Below are 12,758 nucleotides of genomic sequence, written 5' to 3' on the forward strand. Positions count from 1 at the left end.
AAATCAGCACTGTCCAGGGCCCAGCATGTAGCCTCCCTGCAATAGGTGCTGCAGTCCATCTAAATTACTGTGCATTAAAATAAGCCCTGTATTTATGCATGTGCAAAGCTGGGCGTACTTTGCCCTGTTTTACCTAGGAGACTCAAGAGAGCTTTTCTAAATGCATGCATCTGCCCTGATGTGTTTTATCACAAGCCATCTCCCTCCTGGATAGCATGAAGGGCTGCACGAGCCCTTTCTAGGGTCTGGTTTATTGTGTTTCATCAGCAAGGCTCTGAGGACCGATCCCTGTTTGGGGTTGAGAAGTATGCGGGTAAGCTTTCAAGCCAGATGAGAATGCAGCTGCTGGACTCTGTGAGGCCTAAAGGGCTAGAAAACATGATTAAATTTCACAGGGACAAGAAAAAATGGAGCAAAAATCAAGAGTGAAAAGCATTCGGGGTTGGGGGGGGGGAAGTCCTCCATCAGGATTTCAGGCTGCTCAGTGACAGATTAGGAGCTGGGGTGACAAGGGTGGGGGGTGTAGTTCCCAAGAGCACCCTCTGAACCAAAGCAAACCTCTCTTTTGTGCATGTAGTGAAGATTCTGGATCTAATTCTCCTTTCACTGAGTCAAAGCCCTTTGAAATCAACAGGGGTCGTTCCACACACTTTGGATCAAGCCCCTAATGAGTACGGTTCCTTATGGGCGACTTTGTGTCACATTGGGTACGTTTAATTCCCCAGGGTGTGTGTGTGTGGAGGTGGGGAACAGGTTTTCTTTACGCTCGTCCTGTTTCATGCATTGCTAGATCTCTCTCTGTGTATGCGTTCTGCTAGTGACTGGGTCGTACGCTGGGGTACAATGACTTGGGGAGATTACGGCAACAAGTGAGGTTCAGTGTAGGCAAATGTATGGATGCACATATGTTGGGACTAGGCCAAACGGCAGGGGAGAGTTGCAGGCTGCAAGAGGAAGGATATGGGTTTGTTGCAGGAATCCCTGTGGAGATTCTCTGGCCTATGTTATGCCAAAGGTCAGTCTAGATCAGGGGTCCCCAACGTGGTGCCCACGGGTGCTATGGCGCCTGCTGGGGCATCCATGTGCGCCCGCCTACTGGCCTCCGGACAAGCAGCTGCCGAAATGCCACCGAGAAGCGGTAATGTCAAGAAGTGCTACTGTCAAAATGCCGCCGTATTTCGGATCCATCTAGTGCAGTATGCTGTTTCCAACAGTGGCCAGCATTGGCTTCAGAGGAAGGAGCCTTGCAATTGTAGTTATGGGCTAGTCTTCCCCCAGTGCAAATTTCCTCCTATATTTAGAGGTTGACTTATGCCCTGGAGCTTGACGTTTTATAGCTCTTCTAAAGATCTTGGTTTTTGCAATATTTGCTGTTCTAAATCAGGTTATTCTTTTTATTCATACAAATGTCTAATTCTTTTCTGAATCCTGCTAAGCTCTTGGCCTGAGTGATATCTTGTGGCAATGAGTTCCACAGTCAATTGTGCACTCTGTGTTTAATTCATGGGCAAATTTCTGCATTACTCACAACTCCACTATGATATTGTTATTATATCAATAGGCAAACTGAGGCACGGAGCGCTTAGATGATTTATCCAGCGCCACACAGTAAATCAATAATTGAGCTGAACACAGAACCTAGGAATCCTGACTTCCAATTCCTTGCTTTAATTACTATAACCCACCCTACTCAGATTCCCCATGTACAATTTTTGGCACCCATCCTCAAGCATTACCAGCTAAATCAGGGACAGAGTGGAGGGTCAAGAGGATGAATTTACATCAAGATTCATAACACTTTGTAAACTCTTTGGGGCAGGGACTGTCTTTTTTCCCCTGTGTTTGTACAGCGCCTAGCACGGTGGGGGTCCTGGCCCGTGACTAGGGCTCTTTCATGCTAAGGTAACACAAATAATAAATAATACTAATAATTTAATGTTTTGTTTTTCATTGGTCATACAAAGTAAATGATCCTGTCCTTTCCCTCATTTGTACTCCAAACACTCCACTCCACATACACACAATCCCTCTTCATTCATGCTAACAGGGTATCTTTCCTCCGCTTATGACATCACCTGCTCCCACTGCAACAGTTGACAATGACCCAAGAAAATTCAGAACATTCTGATCAATGGGTGTGCAGGGGCAGGGGGCAGACAAAGAAAAAGACAAGGTCCCTGGCTTGAAGAGCTTCCATTCAAACCCAGAGCTGGAGATGGCGAAGAGATGAAGACAACACAGGAGAGAAATTGTCTTGGTAAAAAATATAATCCATCAGTCAAGAGCTCTGAGTCAGAAGAGAAAGAGAGCTTGCACTCCAAGGGAGTAAAAGCCACTTCATTGAATTCTGACACTTTTCTGAAGTTGGATAGGGTGGGAAAGTTCCCTTTTATAACTGAGAGCCAGATGCCGGCAAATCCACTGTGGATTAGGAGTTTTAGAAGAAACACATGGAGTGGGATGGGCAAGCAATCTACCCACAATGACTCCTGTTCCCCCTCGGGTGATTTTGTCTGTTGGATTGGCTAACGTATGATCAAAATGCAATTTCGGAGAGATTTGCATTATATTATGTTACCTCACGTACGGGTATTGTCTTCACTCTCACACACACACGCGTGCGCGCACACACATACAAGTTCAAAATCGAAACACAAGGCTCCTCGCTGCAGCAGCGTCAGCGAGTGAACCAGAGCGAGCTTACAACTGCGCAAATATTGTGAGGGCCTGGGAATCCCATTCAAGGTCCCCCACTCAACCGTTCACAGCTCCATAGGCCTAATACTGTACTATCATTGGAAATGTGACCACTGGCTTCAATGCTAGCAGGATCCGGCCCTATCTAAGTGCTCACCTGCTTATGTTTCTACTCTCATAGCATCCTGCAGCCTTTACTGCTCTTTCCCCGCTCTCATCTTTGCACATTTCATTCATCCCACCCACCCACCCATGGAAGGATCTCCAATCTCCAAAGACCCTCCCTTGTCTCCTGAAGATCCCTAAAAGCCTTTTCTTCCTCCAGTCCATCCCACACCCATCTGCTCCTCAGTGTTGTCTTGCAACACCCTCTTGAGCCCAGAGTTTTGTTTCTGTTTGTGTTGGAACTAGGGTGACCAGATGTCCCAATTTTATAGGGACAGTCCCGATTTTTTGTTGTTTTTCTTATACAGGCTCCTATTACCCCCCACCCCATCCCGATTTTTCACACTTGTTGTCTGGTCACCCTAGTTGGAACAGACCTTGGCTTCTTCTTGATACGGAGACCCGCCACCTCCATTCGCAGTGCCATGCCATGATCAGAATGGCCAACGGTTATTTTTTTGTGGTTACTCCTGTCTTCCTGCCGGCTGCATTGTGTAGATGTGTTCCAGGTTTCCAACTAACAAGTGCATGTCCTTGGAGAGGAAGGATAGTCTTGTAGTTAAGGTACTAGATGAGCATTCAAGAGATCAGTTCCCTCCTCGGCTCCCTGTGTGACCTGGGAGAAGTCACTTAGCATCTGATCTGCAGTCTGTGGAAGCCTTTAAATGAGGGCAATACGACTTCCTGTCCTCTGCCCTTTGTTTTGTTTCTTTAGCCTGTAAGCTCTTTGGCGCAGGGGCTGTCTCTTACTGTGTGCATGTGCAGCACCTCGCACAATGAGATCCCAGTAGCTGGGGTCTCTAGGCCCTGTTGTAAACCAAATAATAAATAGTGATTATAACGAGAAAACCCAGGCGAGCCCAAGGAGCTTCATAACTGCCCGCTAGTGATTCCGAGCCGAGGCTGGCTAGTGGATGATATTAGAGCCTTTAAAACAAAACCAGCAGACAAACCCGCTGAAACCATCCACAAAGGAATTTATAGGATTTATCTCCCTTTGCAGAGGAAAGGACATTTCATGGCTGAAACAGGTTGATTCTGCCTCTTATTTATAACCCACCGGGAAAAAAAGAAGAAGAAGATACATTCCAGCTAATGACGTTAGCAATTCTTTCCTCCCCCCGCCCCCCATTAAAGGTGGCTCAAGGGTTTATGCATAAAAATCATTTTATTGGTAGTTAAAATACACAAGCTAGAGCATCTAACTGCAATGCGAGGCTCACTTCAAAGGGAACCTGCTTTCGCTTCACAACAGTTAAGGTTTTATCAGCCACTAAAGATTCTCCTGCCTGAAGATCCTGTTACCAGCATGTTAAGCCCAGGGTGAAGGCCATGGCTGCTAAAACCAGACCATGGGGGATGGAGGGGAAGAGGAGGAAGAGGAAGCAACTTTGAAGCTGGGGGTCTGCCTGCTGCAGTATTGTTCCCATCCATAGGCCATTGGGATGGGCTGGGGCAGAACTGCATAGTTAGTATCTTTCTTTAGGACAAGCTGTCTGGCACTTGGAAAAGAGGCTGCACAAGGTACCTGGAGGCAGATGGACATGCATGTCTGTAGTCTGCCTCTTTTATAAAGAGGTAAAAGGTACCTCGGGTTCTATGTCCATTCACTGCAGGAGGACCCCCTGTAAATTCACTGAAGATGCATAGGACATGGGAGCAAAATTTAGTTCATTGCAGGCAGCATTTTGCATCTGATAAAGACATTTGGGGTCTTTATCCGAGCACAGTGTCATCAGTGCAATATACAGAAGTGAAAGAGACGATTACTGTTCCAATATCGCCGTATGACGTTTCTTATTCCAAAAATGTATTTAATTTTGGGCAGAGCCTGAACAGGGTGCGGTGGCTCTTCATTTGACACATGATGCTAATAGGGACGTAACCTCTTGTATTATCCCACATTGCCTCTCTTGGATTTATAGTCAGAAAAGTGATTGCAAATACTCAAACTGACACTATTGGAAGGCGGCGGGGAGATTCTTCTAGCTGTCTGCATTACAGGCACCACAAGGGATCTGAGAATCAACCCGACTTGTTTCTTCATCCGGTATCTCTAACGATAATATAGATTCCACAGCTGGAATTTAGTTGGGCAATTTCACTGAATGTGCCTGGTGCAGATTAGAACCTGGCTTGCTCTCCCAAAGCTGCACTGACTCTTCGGGGATCACCGGTAAGGAAAACAGGCTCGTTTCGGTAAAGGTAGGTAGTGTGACTTGCCGACTTGCAGGGAACAGCTATGTGGAATGGGGAGGTGCTATTTTTACACAGTCGCTTTTTGGGCGAGCGAACACAAAGCAAAATCCACTTCCCGTTTCTAGTCTCACTCTCTCTTTCCCATTTGCCCTCACTTCACGGCCTGTCGGGAAGAACAAAGGAGACAGCCTCCCAGCGACACTACGTAAATCACACCATGGGGTATGTGCTTGCAAAGGAGCAGCTGGCATGGCATTCTACCCCGGAACGCCCAGCCAGTCACGGTGGGGGCAACTCGCCCCCGGGCAAAAAGCCCATGAACAAGGCCTGTGCACCAAGAAGCCTATACACCAAAGTCCACCACCTATGGGCGTAAGTGGTGCATAAGCCTCACATAGACCTTCTGCATATGGGTGAACTTCCCCCACTGTGATAACCAACACCATGGTCATGTAGGAACCCAAGCTTGCTCATGACATAGAAAAAAGTTATCTGAACTTATTATTAGCATTCCCCTAGTGGGGAGGGATAGCTCAGTGGTTTGCACATTGGCCTGCTAAACCCAGGGTTGTAAGTTCAATCCTTGAGGGGGCCATTTGGGGATTGGTCCTGTTTTGAGCAGGGGGTTGGACTAGATGATCTCCTGAGGTCCCTTCCAATCCTGATATTCTATGATTTGAGCGTCTAGAGGCTGCAGTTGCTGTTATACTGGGCGACGTACATACACGTAGTCAGAGACAGTCCCTGGCCTCAGGATCTTTTGTTCTAATTAAACAAAGCGCAGGAGAAACAAAGCATTCTCCTTCTCCTCCCCATGTTACAGATGGGGCAATGAGGTGCAGAGCATCTAAGAAGCCTCCCCAAGTCATTCAGGGAGGATGTCGCAGAACCAGGAATTGAATCCAGATTTCCTGCATACCAGGCCGACGCCTTACCCACAAAACCACCCACCTTCTGTCTCAGCAGCTCAGACAGATTTGGTTTGAACTTGGGACAAAGGTTAGAGCTGGTTCTTATTTAAAGTGAACCCGCGCACCCCATCCTGCCAATACTTCCACTCAATGTACTAGCCACTTGTTTGTGCACCCAGTACGGCCACACGGCCGAGACAGCTGCCTGCCAGGGGAGGCTGGACTGAATTATCCCAGCAGACATCGAGATCTGGGTCAGCTCCCACAATTTGTCAGACAAGGAGAAGGAAGGGAGGTCAGGAAGAGCCTCTCGTGGGAAAGAAAGGCCGCTGTGTTCCTCCTCAGCCTAATGAGGACTCGATGTTGGAGGAAGATGGATGGGACGAATGAGCTGGTAAATGAAAACAGGGATGGAACAATCAAGTCTTGCCCTCAACCTAAAACAGCAGGAAAAAGGCACAACATGCGTTTGCTTCCACATGTTCAGAGAGCTGCAGAAATCAGGGATGGAAAAGACCGATTTAGTCAGATACGGCCCAATCACACAGAGTCTACTGAAGTCAACATGGTGACTTGTCGGCATAACTAGGGATGCCAACCTTCCAGGATTGTCCTGGCGTCTCCAGATTCATCTTGTGGGCATACATACAGTAAAGCTAGTGAGATGCACAGATAACAGTGCTGGGGCCATATAACTACCTAAGACAGCTAAACAGAGCTACCCATATGCTTCCTCTGTCAGAAGATGGGAAACGCAGGAAAGACAACAGAGAGGTACATGCACCGCTCAAATTATCATCAACGGTTATTTAGATTTTGACAACTCTCTACAGATTTAGAAAGCGGCTTATAAATATGTCTAGATCTTAAGCATGTACATTTTAAGCAAGGCATTGTATCTACCTGTACAGGTATTGCTACAGAGCAAAAGCTGGGCACGGGCTATGCTATGCGAGCTAGCTTGAATCCAGCTAGCGGGGTAACAATACCAGTGAATTCAGCACAGTCCAAGCTTGCCATGGACCCTGGGTACATACTTGTCTCACTAGCCTACCCTGAAGCGTATGGTCACTGCTGTTGTTACCTGCGCTAGCTGGATTCACGTTAGCTCAGGTAGGCCAGCCTGTGCACAGCTTTGGTTGTGTAGACAGACCCGATGTCTGTACAGCACCTTGCACAATAGGGCCCTGCCACTTCTGGGTGCTACCACAATATAAATATTAAATAATATTATTAGAGCTGATCGAACTATTTTTTACAAACAAAATTATCCAATTAAGGTAGCCAATTTTTCTCTTTGAAAGTCCTAGTACCCATGAATGTATTAGTTATTTGTAAGTATCTACTGAATGGGTTGGACTGAATACTATGGCCTGTTTGCCAACTGTTTAGTTCAGTTATTCACTATTTACCATTAGTTATTTAAGATGTGTGACTGGTCATCTAAGTCTCATGACATTGTTTCTGATCCTTGATTGGATGCCTGAAATTGTTTTTAAACAAGAGGATAGGGAATAATGAATAGCAGAGAATGAGTGACAAATAACAAATACTATTGTCCATTCACGAATACAGTCATTCACATATAAGTACAAGTGTTAACACAAGTTTCAGAGTAGCAGCCGTGTTAGTCTGTATCTGCAAAAAGAACAGGAGTCCTTGTGGCACCTTAGAGACTAACAAATTTATTAGAGCATAAGCTTTCGTGGACTACAGCCCACTTCTTTGGATGCATATGCATATGAAGAAGTGGGCTGTAGTCCACGGAAGTTTATGCTCTAATAAATTGGTTAGTCTCTAAGGTGCCACAAGGACTCCTGTTCTTTTAGTGTTAACACAAGTAACCCAGTCCTCAAGCACTTATGCAACCAACGATTCTGCTTATATGGTCCTACTCACCATAGTATCTGAGCATCTCACAATCACTTAGGAATTTTATCATCAACGTTCCTGTGTGGCAGAAAACTATTATTTCCATTTTAACAGATGGGAAACTGAGGCACGGGATAAATTAAGTAACTTGCCCAACATCAGACAAGAGATCTTCTGTTTGAATCAAGAATCGAACCCTTGGGCTCTGGAGTCCCAGTCTAGAGCACTGCAGACTGGTGCATCCTTTCTACTCATCTTATTAAGGATGTTACTAATATTTGCATCTAGCAAATAAAAAGGACTAAATTATGACTGGACCGAACCGCTGTTTGTAATAGGAATGAACGTTTGCGAACATTGTTTTTTCAGCATCTTCCAGCTCTACAGTGTATATACAGAATTTCTCAATGATCATTTCAGTGGTCAAAAGAAATGCTGTTAAGTAACTAAAATGAAGAATAAAATCACCATTTCCAGTGATCTATTTATCTCCCCTACAAACTGTATGTCCTGGGGATAAACGGGGAAGCTGAAAGACACTACAATAAATTCACTGATGGCATAAAGCACTTGCATAGCAGTGTGGGGTTTTTTTTTTTTAAAGTGCCTGATCTCCGCTTGAATACCTGCTTCTTAGATGGCCCAATCTTAACAGTGTTACAGTTGCATTTAAGCCTTCCAAAACAGGCTTTGATGCACACACCTCACTGAGGTGAATAAGATGTTGGGAAGTAGATTTCCCACTGCTATTGTTTGGCTGGCGATAGGCTTTAACAACAGAACAGCAGCACATTGATTTATATTGTGGAGATTTTCTTTGCAAGAGAAAAAGCTATGCATCGGCTACAAAAATAGCTTCAATGCTGAGGGAAATAGATAAAAGATTAAAATATCTTGGCAAACACCAGGCTTGAGTCTAAGAAACCTTTTCCATTGTTAACCCCAATGAAATCGACTAAATTGGTGCCCTAATAAATAGTAGACCTGCTTAATTGGGGTAATCGCCAGGAGAACAGATTGAGTGCCGTGAATTTCACTGGCTCTAAGCAATGGATAAGTGGCACACTTATCTGCTTTAGATGGCACCTGGGATGGTGGCTGAGGTGGAACTAAAGGTTCAGTTTAGAGAAGGGTGTAGCTTATCTGCACCTTTTTGGTCTGATAGTTAAAGTAAAGTGAGTAAAACCGTGTTCCAGCGCTTGTTCCATCTGAACTGGTTCCTCCGTATCTACACCGCAAGCGTACGCTCAGTACTAAACCCGTGTGAAATGGATCACTATTTGCTGCTGTAAATTACCTCCCGTGTTCATATGGATCTCTTGCACTAGGAAAGCAAAACCAGTTGATCTTGCCTAACTATAGGTCCAGTCCTGAAGTTCTTATTCAGTCCTGGCTCTCACTGACTTCAGTAGGGGTTTTGCCTGGACTAGGACTGTAGGATTGGGCCTGTGACGGAGTGTATAAAGTCTTCACTGACAGGAAGGGGCTGGGGAGACTCCATGTGCGAAAGTAGCCCCGCCCCTCCAGCGCTGCCAGTCATGCATGGGAGGGAAGAGGGCTTTTAAAGGAGAAAGCTGCAATACACAAGGGGGAGGCACTACAAAGGGAGTGACTAGCTCCTGGACCAGTAGGATGAGCCCTCACACCAGAAACCACCCAGGTCTGCGAGGAGTCCTGCAAACCCCAGGGGTAACCCCGCTAGGGTGGGGCTGACTCGGCTACCCAGCCATAAGGACTCCAACAAAGCTGCCCTCTGAAGTTAGGTGACGCCTTGGACTTTTTTTGCCTTGTGACTGACCTCAGGAGGGGCTTGGTTTGTGTAGAGCTGGACTTTTGCTTTTCCCCCACCCAGAAGCAAAGTCAACCAGCCCACAAGGGCGGGGCGACTACCAGGAGTAAGAGGCGGTGGCCTGTTCTAGGCCAACGCCATGCTGGAAACTGGGCATGGCAAGGGGCCCCAGCCCAGCTGGGACGACACCCCTGGGAGGCTCTTTTTACCGGGCCCGCTATGATTTTTGTAATGTTCAATACACTTAATGACGTAGGAGAGACTCTATCCAGTAAAATAGCCCCCCCTTGGCCTCAGTCCCTTAACTGGCACCTTTCTATTTCCATTTGGGGCTGCGCCAGTTACTGTATTACATATATGTCTGTATTACATATTATGTATATGTAATTACGTATTAGTCAGAAAGCAAGCATGCAATTCTAAGCTCATCCATGGATACATGTACAGCTGGGAGATGAGGGACATCCTTGCAGTTCTTATAGATGATCTTTAACTTTGCCAACTCCAGGTGGAGAAGAACTGCCACTGTGGTTTGAGTAACCCTGGAGAGCAGAAGATTTGAGATACAGCCTAGTGGCTAATGGACAGACGTGGGGCTTATTTGGAGAGTGTGTCTTGGGGCAAGGGAGTTGGGGGCTTTCCTTTTATTGGATCCATCTCCATTTCTATTTTTAACTCAGTCTGGGGAGGTGGAGAATGAGTAATTCAGAACAGTCCTTACTGGCTTTGCAGAGTGGAATGCTCCTCTCAACTTGGCTGGGCGAGTGTTCTAGCCTACACCCCCCACCCCCCGCGACCTTTTCCCGGGAGCTGAATGTCGACTGGCATGCCTGTGTATTTATTTCATTGTCAGCCTCTCGCAGTGCATGGGCACATACAGGAAATGCCACTGACATGGCTCCTAGAGAGCCAGGGGCTGCTCCATGTGGGTGCCCCCTCCCGTGTGTGTGAGAGCCATTTAGCTGGCCGCGTGCCACAGAGAATGAACACGCCAACCTGGCCTCTGCCAGGAAGAGTCCCTGATCCTAAGCATAGCCTCTCACACAGTTCCTGTGCACAGTCTCTCCTGGCTGCTGCCAAAGACACGGGGCAGCTGTTGTGTCATAACCTCATAGCGGCCCCCCCCGTGCAAGAAATGCAAACGAGTCAAACCCCGTGGAAGAAAGAAAACATTCTCCACTGACCTTTGAGAACGAAGGGATTGCATTAACAGAGCCCGTTTGGAAAAGTCTCAACGAGCTTTGGAATCAACTAGTCAGGCACGCTGAATTAGACTCACACAGCCTCACATGTCTCAGATTAACGCTCAGCTCTGGGGAAGACATTGACCATCTCCGTACGACGCCTCCAAGCGCAGAAGGTCCTCATAATGACTCCTGATAGACTCGGCAAGACAAGTGGGTGTGGTCATATCTTTTATTGGACCAACTTCTGTTGGTGAGATGAGCTTTTGAACTTACACAGAGCTCTTCTTCGGGTCTGGGAAACTAACTCCACCTTGTATTGTATTAGCTGTGACACTCTGAGTGTGCAGGGCCGCCCAGAGGATTCAGGGGGCCTGGGGTCTTCGGCGGCAGGGGGCCCCCGCCACTGAATTGCCGCCGAAGACCCGGCGCTTTGGCGGTGGGTTCCAGGGCGGGAGGACCCCCTGCCGCGGGTCTTCAGGGCACTTTGGCGGCGGGTCCCGGAGTGGAAGGACCCCCCCCGCTGCCAAATTGCCACCGAAGACCTGGAGTGGAAGAAGCTCTGGGGGCCCGGGCCCCACGAGAGTTTTCCAGGGCCCTCGGAGCGAGTGAAGGACCCTGCTCCAGGGGCTCCGAAAAACTCTTGTGGGGGGCCCCTGTGGGGCCCGGGGCCTGGGGCAAATTGCCCCACTTGCCCCCCCTCTGGGCGGCCCTGTGAGTGTGTTTCCCAGACCTGAAGAGCGCTGCGTAAGCTCGAAAGCTGATCTCTCTCACCAACAGAAGTTGGTCCAATAAAAGATATGACCTCACGCACCTTGTCTCTCTAATATCCTGGGACCAACAACCAGACTGCCACATAGAGACATACAATCCACTGACCACAGAGATTTCTGACTAGTAGAGCACTGAGCATCCCAGTGCCTTGACACACTGCAGGCTGCTGGGATCCTGTTTTACCAGCTGGGAACTGGACTCCAGACTAGAAGTCTGGAACAGGAAGGGGACTGGATTCTATGGGCCAGACCCTCGGCTGCTGGAAATTGGTATAGCTCCGCTGAAGTCAATGAACGCCATTTCAATCAATGGAGCTATTCCGATTTGAACTACCTGAGTCTCTTGCCCTGCGTGCCCGCATTAGTGAATTATGCAGAACATCATTCATGGACTCATTTTAATGGCAGGAGAAATGGAGCCCAGTTGTTTGCGCTGGCCCCTGTGTAGCACTGCCCACTTTTGAAAATGTTTTCATTGCTCAAAGCTCCAAATCAGCTGAGAGGCCGGTGCTCACTGATTCCCCACTTGCCGGTGGGATTTTGGTGCTTTCTGGTGAATTTAAGCTTTTTTTCTCTGTCTTTTCCTCCAGTTGGTCAACTAAGAAACCCAGAGCAGCACTTAGATACCACAGTGATGTGCTCTTTAGAAATACTACTAGATAGATCAGCAGACAGCATTAGATCAGGGAAGAACCATGACACAGGAGACTGGGGACAGGACTGAGAAATAAGACTTCTGGGCTCTGCCATTCACTTCCTGTGTCACCTGGGGCAAGTCACTTCAAGAGCTGGTGGGGAAGTTTTCATTTTGAAATGTAAGTTCAATTGAGGTCAATAAAATGAATTAAAAAGGTCGAAATTGAAAGGAATCATTTTGAAACGATCAAAATGCAATGTTGCAATCCACCTGCTCCAATTTTTATTTTTATTTTTTTCAGATTTTTTGGCTCATGAAAATTTCTGAGTTGTCGACATTTTGTCCTGATTTGGGGTGAGAAAAAAATTCAAAATCTCAAACAATTTTACAGGATGGGAAAAGCATTTCCCACCCAGCTCCAGTCACGTCTCCTCTCCAGGGCTCAGTCTCTTCATCTGTGCTATTGAGCTCCTAATACTTATCCACCTTCCTGAAGCACTTGGAAAGGAAAGACACTACATAAGCTCAGTA

At 47.1% G+C, this 12,758-nt stretch overlaps 1 protein-coding gene across 2 annotated transcripts in view; it reads right to left on the reverse strand.

Annotated features, from left to right (window-relative positions):
• PAX7 (paired box 7) overlaps window positions 1-12,758 on the reverse strand; it is a 153,159-nt gene that overhangs the window by 68,159 nt on the left and 72,242 nt on the right. The window lies entirely within an intron of this gene.

Source organism: Trachemys scripta, chromosome 19 (genome assembly GCF_013100865.1).
Source record: "Trachemys scripta elegans isolate TJP31775 chromosome 19, CAS_Tse_1.0, whole genome shotgun sequence".
Classification (NCBI taxonomy): domain Eukaryota; kingdom Metazoa; phylum Chordata; order Testudines; family Emydidae; genus Trachemys; species Trachemys scripta.